The following is a 14349-nucleotide window of genomic DNA, read 5'->3' on the forward strand; positions in this document are numbered from 1 at the left end:
TGCCGCTATCTCATTATATAGTAAGTTAGTTGGGATAGATCTGAGATTAGTTTGTATCATTTCTCTCCAACAAAGAAATGTAAAATGTTAGATCTGTGTCTGGGCCACAGGATCAGAGAAAAATAATTGCCTGTTTGATTTTGAGCAGTCATTCACATTTCTTACATTGGGGTTTTGTTTCATCAATAGAGGAAACAAAATGGTCATAGATGATACAGGACAATTTGAACAGTATTTTGCCACATGCAGTTTTTGGTATGAAAGAATGGTCCATCCACACATTTCTACGTTTGAGAAAGAAGGGCAACTCATGATAAAAAGTTTCAGTATGCTATCTAAGAATACAAGTCCTTTATATTACAGTATTTCTGGTTCTGATTAGGAGATTATTAAGAATGTTACGTTTTAAATTAATAATATATATATATATATATATATATATATATATACTGAGATATATGTAGTATTTGATTTAGATGTTAAAAAGGACAACCCTCTCAAGTAGGAGCAATACTGGCTGGCCATGAGGGGGAGGAGTCTAGTGTTGGAACGTGCCTGCACCTAACATGCTCAGGTGTGGATTGGGTCTCCCCTCACAGCCATGATGCTGCCGCTCGATCCCGCCTGACTCTGGCTCTGGCGTACCCACTGTAGCCTCTCCCCACTCTCCCCCCATTTTCCATACCCTGTAGCGGTGTCTTCAGCTGGATGCTCCGTGCGGACGTAGGATCTTCCGCTTAAGTGATTGTCTGATGAAGCAAAGGAGAGCCTCAGGGAAGGACGCTGTCCGTGACCCCGTGAGAGGGGCGGTATCCCGAGCGAGTTCGGAGATCTCCGGAGAAAATGGCAGCTCCAGGTGCCCTCTGCTGCTGAATGAGAAACAGCACTCCTAGGAGAACTGCCTTGGAGTGTCAGCGCTGATAGAGGAAGACGCCAAAGCTACACGAGGTGTTTTTGTGTTCCAGCAGACCCAGTGGAGGACGCCCAGAGAGAGAACTTGCTTAAGAGGTATGTGGACTTATATTAAGAGCTATTAAAAACCCCTGAAACCCCCCCTGAAACCCTGAAAAATGGTCTTGTGGAAGTCCTTCTAAGCCACAGATAGCAAGAAGGTGAAGGTGAACAAGTTGCTGAGGTTAGTGCTGCAAATATCTATGCTGTGATTTATTGGAAATCCATGGAAAATAATAAAAGCTCCATCTTTTAACATTAACTTAAGAAACTGCTTGCTAGACGTTGCAATAAGAATTTAAAAGGAGAAGTAGAAACAAAAATAGAAAACGTGTGCTTAAAGTAACTTTATAATGTTGCTCCCCATCAGACTTCAATAGCAAATTTATCTCATACAGGGGTTGCTAGCAACACCAGATAGAATACAGAACCAGCAGCGGTACAGTAATATTTTAAACACACTTTAAACAGATACCAATAAAAACAAAAACAACAGTGATAAATCGGACTGAGTAAGTGTCCCCGGACAAATGAAAGGAAAGACACCGAAGAAGGGAGCCATCCCTAAATCACCTCGGCGGAGTCTGGTCACTAGCCCTGGTCCAATGAATAAATATGTTACGCAAACTGGGGTAATGGAGAAACAACAGCCAGAAAAACAACAATACACAAGAAGTTCTCAAGCTGAAAATAAAGACAAAGAAAAAAAGGAAAAGGACAGGGAAAAAAGAAGGCAACAAGCGCAAAATAATTCTTTACAGGACCAAGACATACCGCCGGAGGTGGAGATAGATCAACTAGTAGAACTAGAGTACGAAACAGAAGGTACACAGACTCACCCGATTCAACACGAAAGCCCCCTATCTTTGCCTACAAAAAAAGAAATAATTTCTATGTTTGCAGCTCTAGAAAATTCCATGAAATCGGAAATGGAAAGATTACACAAGAATCTCGGCCATATACTGGAACGGGTAGAAAACATGGAAAAAAAGCGGAAAAAGATACTAATATAATAAAGAAACTGGAAGCAGAAATAGTACTCTTAAAAAAAGCGCAACAAGAACACGCATATAAAGTAGAAGACCAAGAAAATAGGGACAGAAGAAAAAACATAAGAATACGTGGAGTCCCGGATTCATCACAGCAAGATCTAATAGATGTAATAAAAAAGATCTGTAATCCATTGATGAATAAAGACATAACAAATCCAATAAATATCGAAAGGGTTCATCGATTAAGGAAACCTAAAGAACTGCCACAAGATATGCCACGGGATATAATAGTGCGATTCGAAAACGAAGAAGATAAATATCAAATATGGAGAAACATAAGAGCAAATGCACCAATAGAAAACGAAGGAAAGGACATCCAGATATTCCAGGACCTATCCCAAGATACCCTAAGGAGAAGAAGAGCGCTAAAACCTTTATTAGCGGGGCATGGTCTGGATGGCAGCGGGAAGAGACGCACAGCACTGAAGCTCCCCATCTGGCCTGCCTTTAAGGTCAGCGACCGGCACCTCAGACGAGCACATTATGGGCAAATCGAAGCGCCACAGGGAGCCCAGCTCTCAGGGACTGAGTACGCGGTCCTCCTCGGCTCCGCCGCCGCTCATTACTGAATATTTCAGCCCGGAGGCAGTGGGACACCACGAGGCCAAGATGGCGCCGGCGGACTCATCTGCGGAAGCCTCCCCTGCATCGCACGTATCGGAGGGACCCGGCAGTGCGAGGTATGGTTCGGAGGGGCTACTGACACCCGCGGGAGGCGCTGGGGTCCCCCTATACTCCCACATTGCAAATCCGTCCCACACAGGCTGCTACCAAGGGGAGGGACAGCCGGCGCAGCAGCCCCTGTCCAACATAGCACGGACAGTGTGCTCTACAAGCCCCCCTGCAATGACTGGCGTTTGGAACACAGATAACGTTGCCACAGACGAAGTTGAGAACACTGGCTGTCCCACTGAGCACCCCCTTCTTTCCCAAGGGGGGGAGGGGACATTACCTGGAGTTCGCCCCCCTGACAGCCTGTCCCAGTCATTCCCCCCCTGCTTTGTAGCATGTATGTCACCCACACAGGGACAGCCAGACAACCTCAGCACCCCCAGCACCCCACCAGGGACCACGGTCTCAGCCTCGGGCTCATTCAAGGCCCCCGCGACCTGTGGACCAACTCGATCCTCTTCACTCACCAGGCCGGACACATGGTCTCTCGGCTCAGATGCCCCATCGCCCTCCCCCTAGTTCACTGACTCCGGGGGTTGGCGAAGCTCGGGAGGCCCGCGTAGGCCCACCGGGGGATGCTAGAGGTCCTGCAGACGATGACTCTGACCCTGAACTGTGCACCTCTTGGAGAGATTATGTTCATTGTATGCCCACGAAGCAGGACTTCCGCATGCTTATCCAAGAGGTCCATGAAACTTGCAGATCTGAGATTAGCATGCTGCGTACGGACTTACACCATCTCTCTACCAGGGTGTCCTCCTTGGAAGATGAGAGTGGAGGCACTAAACTCGAGATCTCCCATATTCACTCCCAGCTGGCCTCGCAAGCAAGTACCCTCCGCGACTTCCAACGCCACCTTGAGGACTTAGATAATAGGGGCCAGCGGAATAACATTAGAGTCCGCGGCCTCCCGGAAGCGACCCAAGACGAGGACTTATCCATCACGCTCCAAGCCATTTTCAACAACATACTGGGTCGCCCTGAACACCAAAAGATCAAGCTTGATCGGGCCCATAGAGCCCTCCGACCGCGGGGGCCAGGTTCCAAACCGCGTGATATGATATGTAGAGTTCATAACTACACTCTTAAAGAAGAGATCATGAGAAAGGCCCGCAACATGCGCACTGTTGACTTTGATGGAGCCTCTATTCAACTCTTTCCAGACCTGTCATGGCTTACTCTTCAGCAACGACGTTCCCTACAACCCCTTTTGTCACTACTACGAGAAAATGACTTCCGCTATCATTGGGGCTTTCCCTTTAGTCTCACGGCTAAGAAAGATGGGAGATCCACAACGCTCAGATTCCCGGAAGAACTCCAGTCTTTCTGCAGAGACCTGGGCATTCCCGTCCCACCCACTCCCGGCTGGGAGCCTCTCCCGGTCCTGCCGCCACGTCCGGTCCCTTGGACCCAGGTGGTGGGTCGAAAACGCATGGGACCCGGCCTGGCTGGAACCTCCCCGCCATCCCGGGGACGATGTGGCTAGGCCCTTAACAGGGACACCGTTACGTCATGGGACTCACACTCTGGACTGTCTTGTGACTCCTTAGCACTGGGCAACTAACGGGAATACATTTGGATTTGAGCACTGCGGGCCCCCCTCCTGGGACGGTGCCCCCCCCAGGGGGGCGCTGTTTCGGGGGGGCTATCAGCGTTGCTGGTTATTGTATGCTATTCTAGCGTGGGACGGTCTTGCTTAGCCCATTATCCCCCTGGTGTGATTTACTCTACTCAGAGTCAATCTGTTGGGGGTCCTCCTCTGCCAGAGCCCCTCTAGGGGGGCGCCGGCTCGGGGGACTCTCCTGTGCTCTGTTGTGAGGCCTTGGGCCTCCCCAGCTTCCCTAGAACCCCCCCGGTTGGATTACCACCCTGTTAAATTGTTCCCAGGTTCTGCTGTTGGTTAGTATGGTTTTTATGGGACTGATGTCAAAGGCCCAACCGGGGGTGGTAAGTGGGGCACAATTCACCGCATGCTGCTTAGGCCAGGTGCCGGTCATCTTCTAGAATTATCTGCAGGCGGGCCAGGGAGTTGCATATCTCTCCCTCGGTCGTTTATTCCACCCCCCTCGGGGCTCTCCGACTGGCCTCCTATCTGGCAATTTTGCTATTTAGGACACCCTCTGGCGGGCATGTAGTACTCACGCCCGTGAGAGGGGGCTCCTTGGGGAATCCCACAATGCCACCAGTTTTAGGTGGATTACATAATGGCGTGTCTATGTCGGTTAATTTGCTACTGATTACTTGTGCGCCATACATTTGGTTTATTGTTATGTTCTCTCTTCCTTTTCTGGAGCTTAGCCTCCCCTTTCTTCTCCTTCCTTTTTCTCTAACCCCTCTGGACGCCCCTCCACTACGAGACTTGGACCCTTTCCGATCTGCTCTGACCCTGCGCCCCGGGCCTCCCTGGATGGATCCTCCGTCACTCTGGTCCAGGAGAAGCGGGAATGGTAAGCGATGCTTTTTATTTTTTTGGTTTCCACCATGATTGATATTCTGTCGTTAAACGTAAAGGGCCTGAATTCCAATATTAAACGCAGTCTAGCCCTTCGTGAGTTCAAGCGCTCAAAGGCAGACATCATCTTCATCCAGGAGACTCACCTCCTGAAATCAGGCACCTTGACGTTTGCCCACAGACACTTTCCACAAATGTACCTTGACTCCAACTCACGCAAACGAGCTGGTGTAGCGATCCTTTTTAAACAAGGATGCCCCTTCCAACTACATTCCCAATATGCAGATCCACTAGGTCACTATCTTATTCTACGGGGCACATGGAAGGGCTCCAACCTAACTTTATGCAATATCTATGCACCCAATACCAATCAGGTTCCCTTCCTCTCCAAAGTGTATAAACGATTGCACTCCTCACCCCACCAATATCTGGTGGTCGGAGGGGACTTCAACGTAGCCTTCTCCCCAACTCTGGACAGGCTATCGGTCAAAACGGGGAAAGCCAATGTAATAGACGATAGGAAATCCACCTCATTCCGCCAGCTAACCAGAAAATATGCCCTGTTTGACGCATGGCGCACAATGCACCCATCCGCTAAACAGTTCACGTTTTATTCCCACCCACACAAGTCACATTCACGCATCGATCATGTCTTCATAAACGCCCCTACACTACGCACATGCACGAGTTCGGACATTCAAGCGATCTCGTGGTCCGACCATGCACCAATCACTCTGTCACTGTCCCTTGCTCCAGGCTCCCTACGTGCTTGCCACTGGCGTCTTAATGAATTTCTACTCAAACATGACCCTTCTAGATCAGAATTAGAGCACACCCTGAAGCTCTACTTCACCAAAAATACCTCACCTGAGGTGTCTCCAACCTCGGTATGGGAGGGCCACAAGGCAGTGTTTAGAGGTCAGTGTATTGCGCTCTCTATGGCCCTGAAGCTAAATGCAAATAATTAGAGACAGCTTCTGCTCAGCCGGCTACATAATCTGGAGGCCAGCCTCCTGCGATCCCCTACCATCCAAACGCTTAGGGCATTAGTGAGCACCAGGGCAAGCTTACGGGACCTGGAGGTTGGGAAGACGGAGAAGGCTCTTCTTCGCTTGCGTCAAACCTTCTATGACAAAGCAAACAAATCCCATACACTTTTAGCAAGACAACTCCACGAGAGAACTTCGGTCACCTCGCCCGTCTCCATTAAAGATGCGAACGGCACTCTACAATCTCACCCATCCAAAATCACCCAACTTTTCCATGATTACTATTCCACCCTTTACAAGGACCCGAGCGTCCCCCATAACCCCCCGGCACCCGCTTTGGCCCAAGCAATCGATGAATATTTGGCAGACTGAGACCTCCCAAGGCTCTCCCCCACGGCCCTAGCTAGCCTCAACTCTCCAATTGTAGAAGAGAAAGTCGAGGACATAATTAAAGCCCTCCCAAACAACAAGGCACCTGGGCCTGATGGCCTACCCTACCTTTACTACAAAACTTTTCTGCCGACCCTGCTCCCCCGGATTACATCACTATTCAATGCCCTTATGTGCTCGACACCCATCCCGAGGGATATGCAAACATTCTTCCTGACAATGATCCCCAAACCTGGGAAAGACCACACTCTATGCCCTAACTACAGGCCGATAGCTCTCCTGAATTCAGATTTAAAAATTTTTCTAAGCTATTGGCCAACAGATTGAACGCTTTTATGCCTTCACTGATACACAAAGACCAAGTGGGGTTCATCCCCGGCCGACAGGCAGGGGATAACACCAGGAGAGTGATTGACCTTGTGGAGGTGGCGAACAGGAACAATACGGAAGCAATCCTCCTTAGCTTAGATGCTGAGAAGGCCTTTGATAGGCTAGGCTGGCCCTTCCTGTTCGCCACCCTCCGGAGGGCGGGTGTGGAAGGCTCGTTCCTCCAAGCTATCTCTCACCTCTACTCATCCCCTCTGACCCTGATTAGGACCCAGTTTGCCCTTTCTTCCACGCTACCTATAACTAACGGGACTTGGCAGGGATGCCCCCTATCCCCTCTCTTGTATGCCCTGTGCATCGAACCCCTTGCTGCCCATATAAGGCAAAATCCGAACATTAATGGCATCCCGGTCCGGACAAGGGACTTTAAAGTGTCCCTGTTTGCGGATGATGTCCTCCTAACCTTGACCCAGCCGCAAATTTCCCTGCCGAATCTCCATAAGGAATTAGATACTTATAGCCTCCTCTCGGGCTACAAAATTAATAACTCAAATACGGAAGCCCTTCCCCTTAATATGACCCCGAGGACATTGTCAACCCTCTCTCACTCATTTCACTATTCCTGGAAGTCATCCTTTCTAAAATATCTGGGGGTACATCTCACTCCGACCTATGAGACTCTATATAAAGCTAATTCCCCCCAACTATTTAAGGACATTAGGGCGTCCCTAGCCAAATGGAAATTTCTAAAACTGTCCCTCTTTGGCAGGTTAGCAACCATTAAGATGGCAATCCTTCCCAGACTTCTCTACCTTTATGAGACTCTACCCATCCCAATCCCGCCAGCACACCTTAGGACACTCCAAGGTGACCTTCTAAGGTTTTTTTGGAACTATGGAAGGCACCGGTTAGCCAAGTCCGTATTATTTGCCCCACGGAACCAGGGGGGTCTTGCCTTTCCCAATATAACCAAATATTATTTAGCAGCCCAACTTCGACCAATAGCTTCATGGAGTACGCTACACGCCTATAACCGTTGGTCTCAAATTGAGAAGCTGTGGCTAGCCCCTACACACCCTAACTCCATGTTATGGAGTACGGAAGTTAGTCTTAGTAAATACCAATCACTGGGACCAATAGCGCTTGTTCGCACACTGTGGCTCCGCACCAAAAAGGTATATCCGCTGACCTCCACAGCCTTCCCGGCCACCTCTTTTTTGTTTACACCCACTGTCCCAGACAGTCTGACATCCCGAATGTCTCAACACTGGTTTAGTAGAGGTCTATTCCGCTTTGGTCAGTTGGTAGATACCAGGACTAGGACACTTAGATCATTCCAGTAATTAAAAGATTCATATGATTTACCTAGACAAGCATTCTATAGCTACCTGCAGATCCGCCACTTTGCGCAATCTTTTACGCCGACCCTACAATTCTCCCCTTTAACAGAGTTTGAAAAAGTATGCCTGGAGAGCCCGTCTCCAAAGGGCATGGTCTCACGTACCTACCAAATTCTGATAGCGGACTCCTCTTTGACGGGACCGCGGCACGCTTATATGGATAAATGGGAAAGGGATCTAGGGGAGACCATGCCTTTGGAGACATGGCAGCAGGTGTGGTTGCATGCAGCTAAAAGCTCTGTATGCACCTTATATAAGGAAAACCAATATAAGGTTATGCTAAATTGGTATCAAACTCCGTCACTACTCAATTCTATATACCCTTCCGCTGACTCCCGCTGCTGGCGCTGCCGTAGTGCAGTAGGAACACTGTTCCATATTTACTGGACATGTCCACAAGTCGTCCCCTATTGGGAAACAGTCAAGGCCTTATTACAAACCGTTTTTGAAGTACAAATACCATTAGACCCCAAACTATTTCTCCTGGGCCTCCCTCCTACCTCATTCTCCCGATCCTCCCAAAAACTACTAGCCCACGTGCTGACGGCTGGGCGATGCCTAATTGCTCTATAATGGAAGAAAAGGGAAATCCCCTCACTAGTTGAGTTGCATACTAGAATCAGAGACGTCAGGCGAATGGAATATCTAAATAACACTCTTGACAAACATAACAAGGTATGGGGCCTTTGGGATAGGATGAAGGCCCCCACCCCTTGAGTGAGGGGATGGCGGGGGCGCGGGGGCGGTCAGACGGGCGTCCTTTACTTTCCTCCTCTTTCTCCTTCTTTAGCTAATCTGTACCTTTTTTCTACCGTCCTAGGGTTGTTCACACGATTCTTCGTGTCTTCATCCACCTTTCCTATTTTCCCTCTTTCCCCTCAATCTCCTCTATCTAAGTCACATGAAAGTTTACTAAATTGATCAGTGGAAGAATGCAGGAATCTAATTCCCCCTGTAAATGTACGTTGTAGTGGTGTAATGCTTGAGTTGATGCAATGTCGTATTTTTTGTTTCTGCTATATTATTAGTGGACCCAGAGAGCCAGGATCTTATGCCCACACCACTGAATAGAAGTATTGGTGGCTCGTTTGGTATAGGCCACCCACCACACGGAGTATTGTAGCTTGTGACTGCCTACCTTCATTACCTGTACCTTATTGTTCTTTCTTCTGTATGTTTGTTAAAATTTAAATTTCAATAAAATGTTCCAAAAAACCTTTATTAGCAGTTTTGATCGAGAATGGGGTGCAATATAACTGGGGTTTCCCCGCATGCCTAATAGGTAGAAAGAATGGTCGGATAGGAAGACTTAGACATATCAAAGATATAACAGAATTCTGTAAAAAACTTGATATTCCAGTACCAAGGACATAGAGACAATGTCGGGGCGAATGAGGGTGGGGGTTGAATGACTATGGGAGAGGGGGTGGGGATAAGTGAATATAAATGTATGGGTGTACTGTTTTTTTCCCCCCGGTCACTTCCTCCCTCTCCCTCCCTCTCTCTCTCCCCCCCTCCCTCCATGGGGGGGTGAGGGAGGGGGAGGAGGGGGGAGAGTTAGAGGAGGTGGAGAGGACAAGGCGGTTTGGAGGGGACAAGATGCTTCTGGCATGTTGGGTAATCGTCTCGCAAGTAATAGGCGAGATAGATGGCGACACAGCCAAACAGAATTCCACCCTAGGACAAAGGGACAAATGGAACAATGGGGTTCCTTATAAGATGCCCTGGACCATGGGGTAAAATTTACATCAAAAGAGGGTGCAGGGAGGGGGGTGGGAACGAAGGGAGGGAAAATCTGTTGGCCTGAATCCACTAAATGAAATAAGAAAGTACCTAGATTTGTCTGATGGTAGAGCTTAAGATAGTAACATATAACGTGAGAGGAATGAATTCTCCCAAGAAAAGGTATAACATTTTCAAAGAGTTGGAGGGATATTTGGCGGATATTGTTTTTTTGCAGGAGACACACCTATCCCTTGACTCCAACACTTGGTTAAATACAGGAAAGTTTCCAACCTGGTATTATGCAGACTCCCCGATTAAGGGATCTAGGGGGGTAGCTATTGGGATTTCGAATAACGTTAAGTGGAATGTAGAAGGAATGAAAGTGAACCCAGAGGGGAGGTTTCTATTCCTAAAAGTAACATATTAATCACTTGCCGACCGCTGCACGACGATGTACGTCGACAGAATGGCACGGGCAGGCATATGGGCGTACATGTACGTCCCTGCCTTCCCGCGGGTGGGGGGCCCGATCGGGCCCCCCCCACCCCCCCCCCCCGGTGCCAGCGGCGGTCGGTATCCGTTCAGCAGCTATCCGGGATGAGGGGGCGGCCATTCGTTCATGGCCACCCCCTCGCGATCGCTCCTGACGAATGGAAGTGAAGCGTGACATCACTTCCTCTCCTGTAATGTAAACACAGGCAGAGGAAGTGATGTAATCTCTCCTCCGTGTCGGTATTTTTCGTTCCGGCACCGAGGAGAGAGGATCGGTGAGTTGCACCAACACACCACACGTACAGTAGAACATGCCGGGCATACTCTCACCCCCCCTTCACCCCCCGATCACCCCCCCAATCACCCCTGCACCCCCAGTCACAGTGACACCAATTGCATTTTTTTTTTTTTTTGCATTGGTGTCATTTGTGACTGTAATAACTGTTAGGGCAGTTAGGGTTAGCCCCCTTTAGTTCTAAGTTACCCCCCTAACCCCCCCAATAAAGGTTTAACCCCGTGATCACCCCCCGTCGCCAGTGTCACTAAGGCTGGGTTCACATTGCAGCGGTTTATGAGAACGGATGTGATTCGCACCGCACTGCAGTGCAAATCACATCCGATCTCTGTGCGATTCGAGTTCAGCCATACAGATAGTATGGCTGAATTCGCGTCGCACCCGCCGCAGACTCGCACGGGACCTTTTTTTGGTCCGCAGCAGAATCGGATCGCATGGGTGTTCACACCATGCGATCTGATTCCTGTCCGAGTTTTTTTTTTTTGCATTGGTGTCATTTGTGACTGTAATAACTGTTAGGGCAGTTAGGGTTAGCCCCCTTTAGTTCTAAGGTACCCCTCTAACCCCCCCAATAAAGGTTTAACCCCGTGATCACCCCCCGTCGCCAGTGTCACTAAGGTTGGGTTCACATTGCAGCGGTTTATGAGAACGGATGTGATTCGCACCGCACTGCAGTGCAAATCACATCCGATCTCTGTGCGATTCGAGTTCAGCCATACAGATAGTATGGCTGAATTCGCGTCGCACCCGCCGCAAACTCGCACGGGACCCTTTTTTTGGTCCGCAGCAGAATCGGATCGCATTGGGTGTTCACACCATGCGATCCGATTCCTGTCCGAGTTTGCAGATCGCACTGCGATATGCAAACTGATCTGGGGGTGTCATTAACATTTCACTGACACTCCCAGCAGTTCGCATAGGGCAGTGTGATGCGGGAACCCGCCGCGGATTCGTGGCGTTCCCGCATCGCTCCAGTGTGAACCCAGCCTAATAAGCGATCGTTTCTCTGATCGCTGTATTAGTGTCACAGGTGACGCTAGTTAGGCAGGTAGGTATTTAGGTTCGCCGCAGCTTTTTATAGCGCCAGGGACCCCCATATACTACCGCATAAAGCCCCCTGACTGCCCCCTAGTTAACCCTTTCACCAGTTTTCACCATATAACTGTTACAGGTGACGCTGGTTGGTTAGTTATTTTTTATAGTTTCAGGGCACCCGCCATTATTACCTAATAAAGGTTTAACCTCCTGATCACCCGGCGGGTGATATAAGTTTGAGGGTCAGATAAGGTCTGCGTCGCCCCAGGCAGCGTCAGGTTAGTGCCAGTACCGCTAACACCCACGCGCAAAGCATACACCTCCCTTAGTAATATAGTATCTGATCAGATCTATATTAGCGTCGCCAGCAGTTTAGGTTTCCCAAAACGCATTGTTAGCGGGATCAGCCCAGATACCTGCTAGCACCTGCGTTTAGCCCCTCCGCCAAGCCCAGACCAGCCCACCCAAGTGCAGTATCGATCGATCACTGTCACTTACAAAACACAACACACATAACTGCAGCGTTCGCAGAGTCAGGCCTGATCCCTGCGATCGCTAACAGTTTTTTTTGTAGCGTTTTGATACAGTCGCTGACAGCCTAGGTGCTTTTTTACCTATGAGTCTCACTAGTGTACCCCTAAATTTAGGGGTGTCTACTTTCCAAAATGGGGTCATTTGGGGGGGGTTTGTGCCATCTTGGCATTTTATGGCCTTCAAAACTGTAATAGGTAGTGAGGAGTGAAGTCAAAAATTTACGCCCTTAGAAAGCCTGAAGGCGGTGCTTGGTTTTTGGGGCCCCGTACGCGGCTAGGCTCCCAAAAAGTCCCACATATGTGGTATCCCCGTACTCAGGAGAAGCAGCAGAATTTATTTTGGGGTGTCATTTCACATATGCCCATGGCATGCGTGAGCAATATATCATTTAGTGACAACTTTGTGAAAAAAAAAAAAAAGTTTGTAATTTTCCCGCAACTTGCGGCAAAATATAAAATATTCCATGGACTCAACATGCCTCTCAGCAAATAGCTTGGGGTGTCTACTTTCTAAAATGGGGTCATTTGTGGGGGTTTTGTGCCATCTTGGCATTTTATGGCCTTCAAAACTGTAACAGGTAGTGAGGAGTGAACTCAAAAATTTACGCCCTTAGAAAGCCTGAAGGCGGTTCTTGGCTTTCGGGGCCCCGTACGCAGCTAGGCTCCCAAAAAATCTCACACATGTGGTATCCCCGTACTCAGGAGAAGCAGCAGAATTTATTTTGGGGTGTCATTTCACATATGCCCATAGCATGTGTGAGCAATATATCATTTAGTGACAACTTTGTGAAAAAAAGAAAAAAAAGTTTGTAATTTTCCCGCAACTTGTGGCAAAATATAAAATATTCCATGGACTCAACATGCCTCTCAGCAAATAGCTTGGGGTGTCTACTTTCTAAAATTGGGTCATTTGTGGGTGTTTTGTGCCATCTTGGCATTTTATGGCCTTCAAAACTGTGATAGGTAGTGAGGAGTGAACTTAAAAATTTACGCCCTTAGAAAGCCTGAAGGCGGTTCTTGGCTTTCGGGGCCCCGTACGCAGCTAGGCTCCCAAAAAATCTCACACATGTGGTATCCCCGTACTCAGGAGAAGCAGCAGAATTTATTTTGGGGTGTCATTTCACATATGCCCATAGCATGTGTGAGCAATATATCATTTAGTGACAACTTTGTGAAAAAAAGAAAAAAAAGTTTGTAATTTTCCCGCAACTTGTGGCAAAATATAAAATATTCCATGGACTCAACATGCCTCTCAGCAAATAGCTTGGGGTGTCTACTTTCTAAAATTGGATCATTTGTGGGTGTTTTGTGCCATCTTGGCATTTTATGGCCTTCAAAACTGTGATAGGTAGTGAGGAGTGAAATTACAAATGTACGCCCTTAGAAATCCTGAAGGCGGTGCTTGGTTTTTGGGGCCCCGTACGCGGTTAGGCTTCCAAAAAGTTGACCACATGTGGTATCCCCGTACTCAGGAGAAGCAGCAGAATGTATTTTGGGGTACAATTCCACATATAACCATGGCATGTGTGAGCAATATATCATTTAGTGACAACTTTGTGTAAAAAAAAAAAAAATATTTTTTTTTGTCATTATTCAATCGCTTGAGGCAAAAAAATAAAATATTCAATGGGCTCAACATGCCTCTTATCAATTTCCTTAGGGTGTCTACTTTCCAAAATGGGGTCATTTGGGGGGTTTTGTACTGCCCTGCCATTTTAGCACCTCAAGAAATGAGATAGGCAGTCATAAACTAAAAGCTGCGTAAATTCCAGAAACGTACCTTAGTTTGTAGATGTGACAACTTTTGCACAAACCAATAAATATACAGTTATTGACTTTTTTTTTTACCAAAGACATGTGGCTGAATACATTTTGGCCTAAATGTATGACTAAAATTGAGTTTATTGGATTTTTCTAATAACAAAAAGTAGAAAATATAATTTTTTTTCAAAATTTGCGGACTTTTTACGTTTATATCGCAAAAAATAAAAATCGCAGAGTCAGTCAAATACCTTTAAAAGAAAGCTCTATTTGTG

The sequence above is a fragment of the Lithobates pipiens genome, unplaced genomic scaffold (genome assembly GCF_037356315.1).
Source record: "Lithobates pipiens isolate NorthernLeopardFrog02 unplaced genomic scaffold, aLitPip1_a1.2 Scaffold_8, whole genome shotgun sequence".
NCBI classification, from domain to species: Eukaryota; Metazoa; Chordata; class Amphibia; order Anura; family Ranidae; genus Lithobates; species Lithobates pipiens.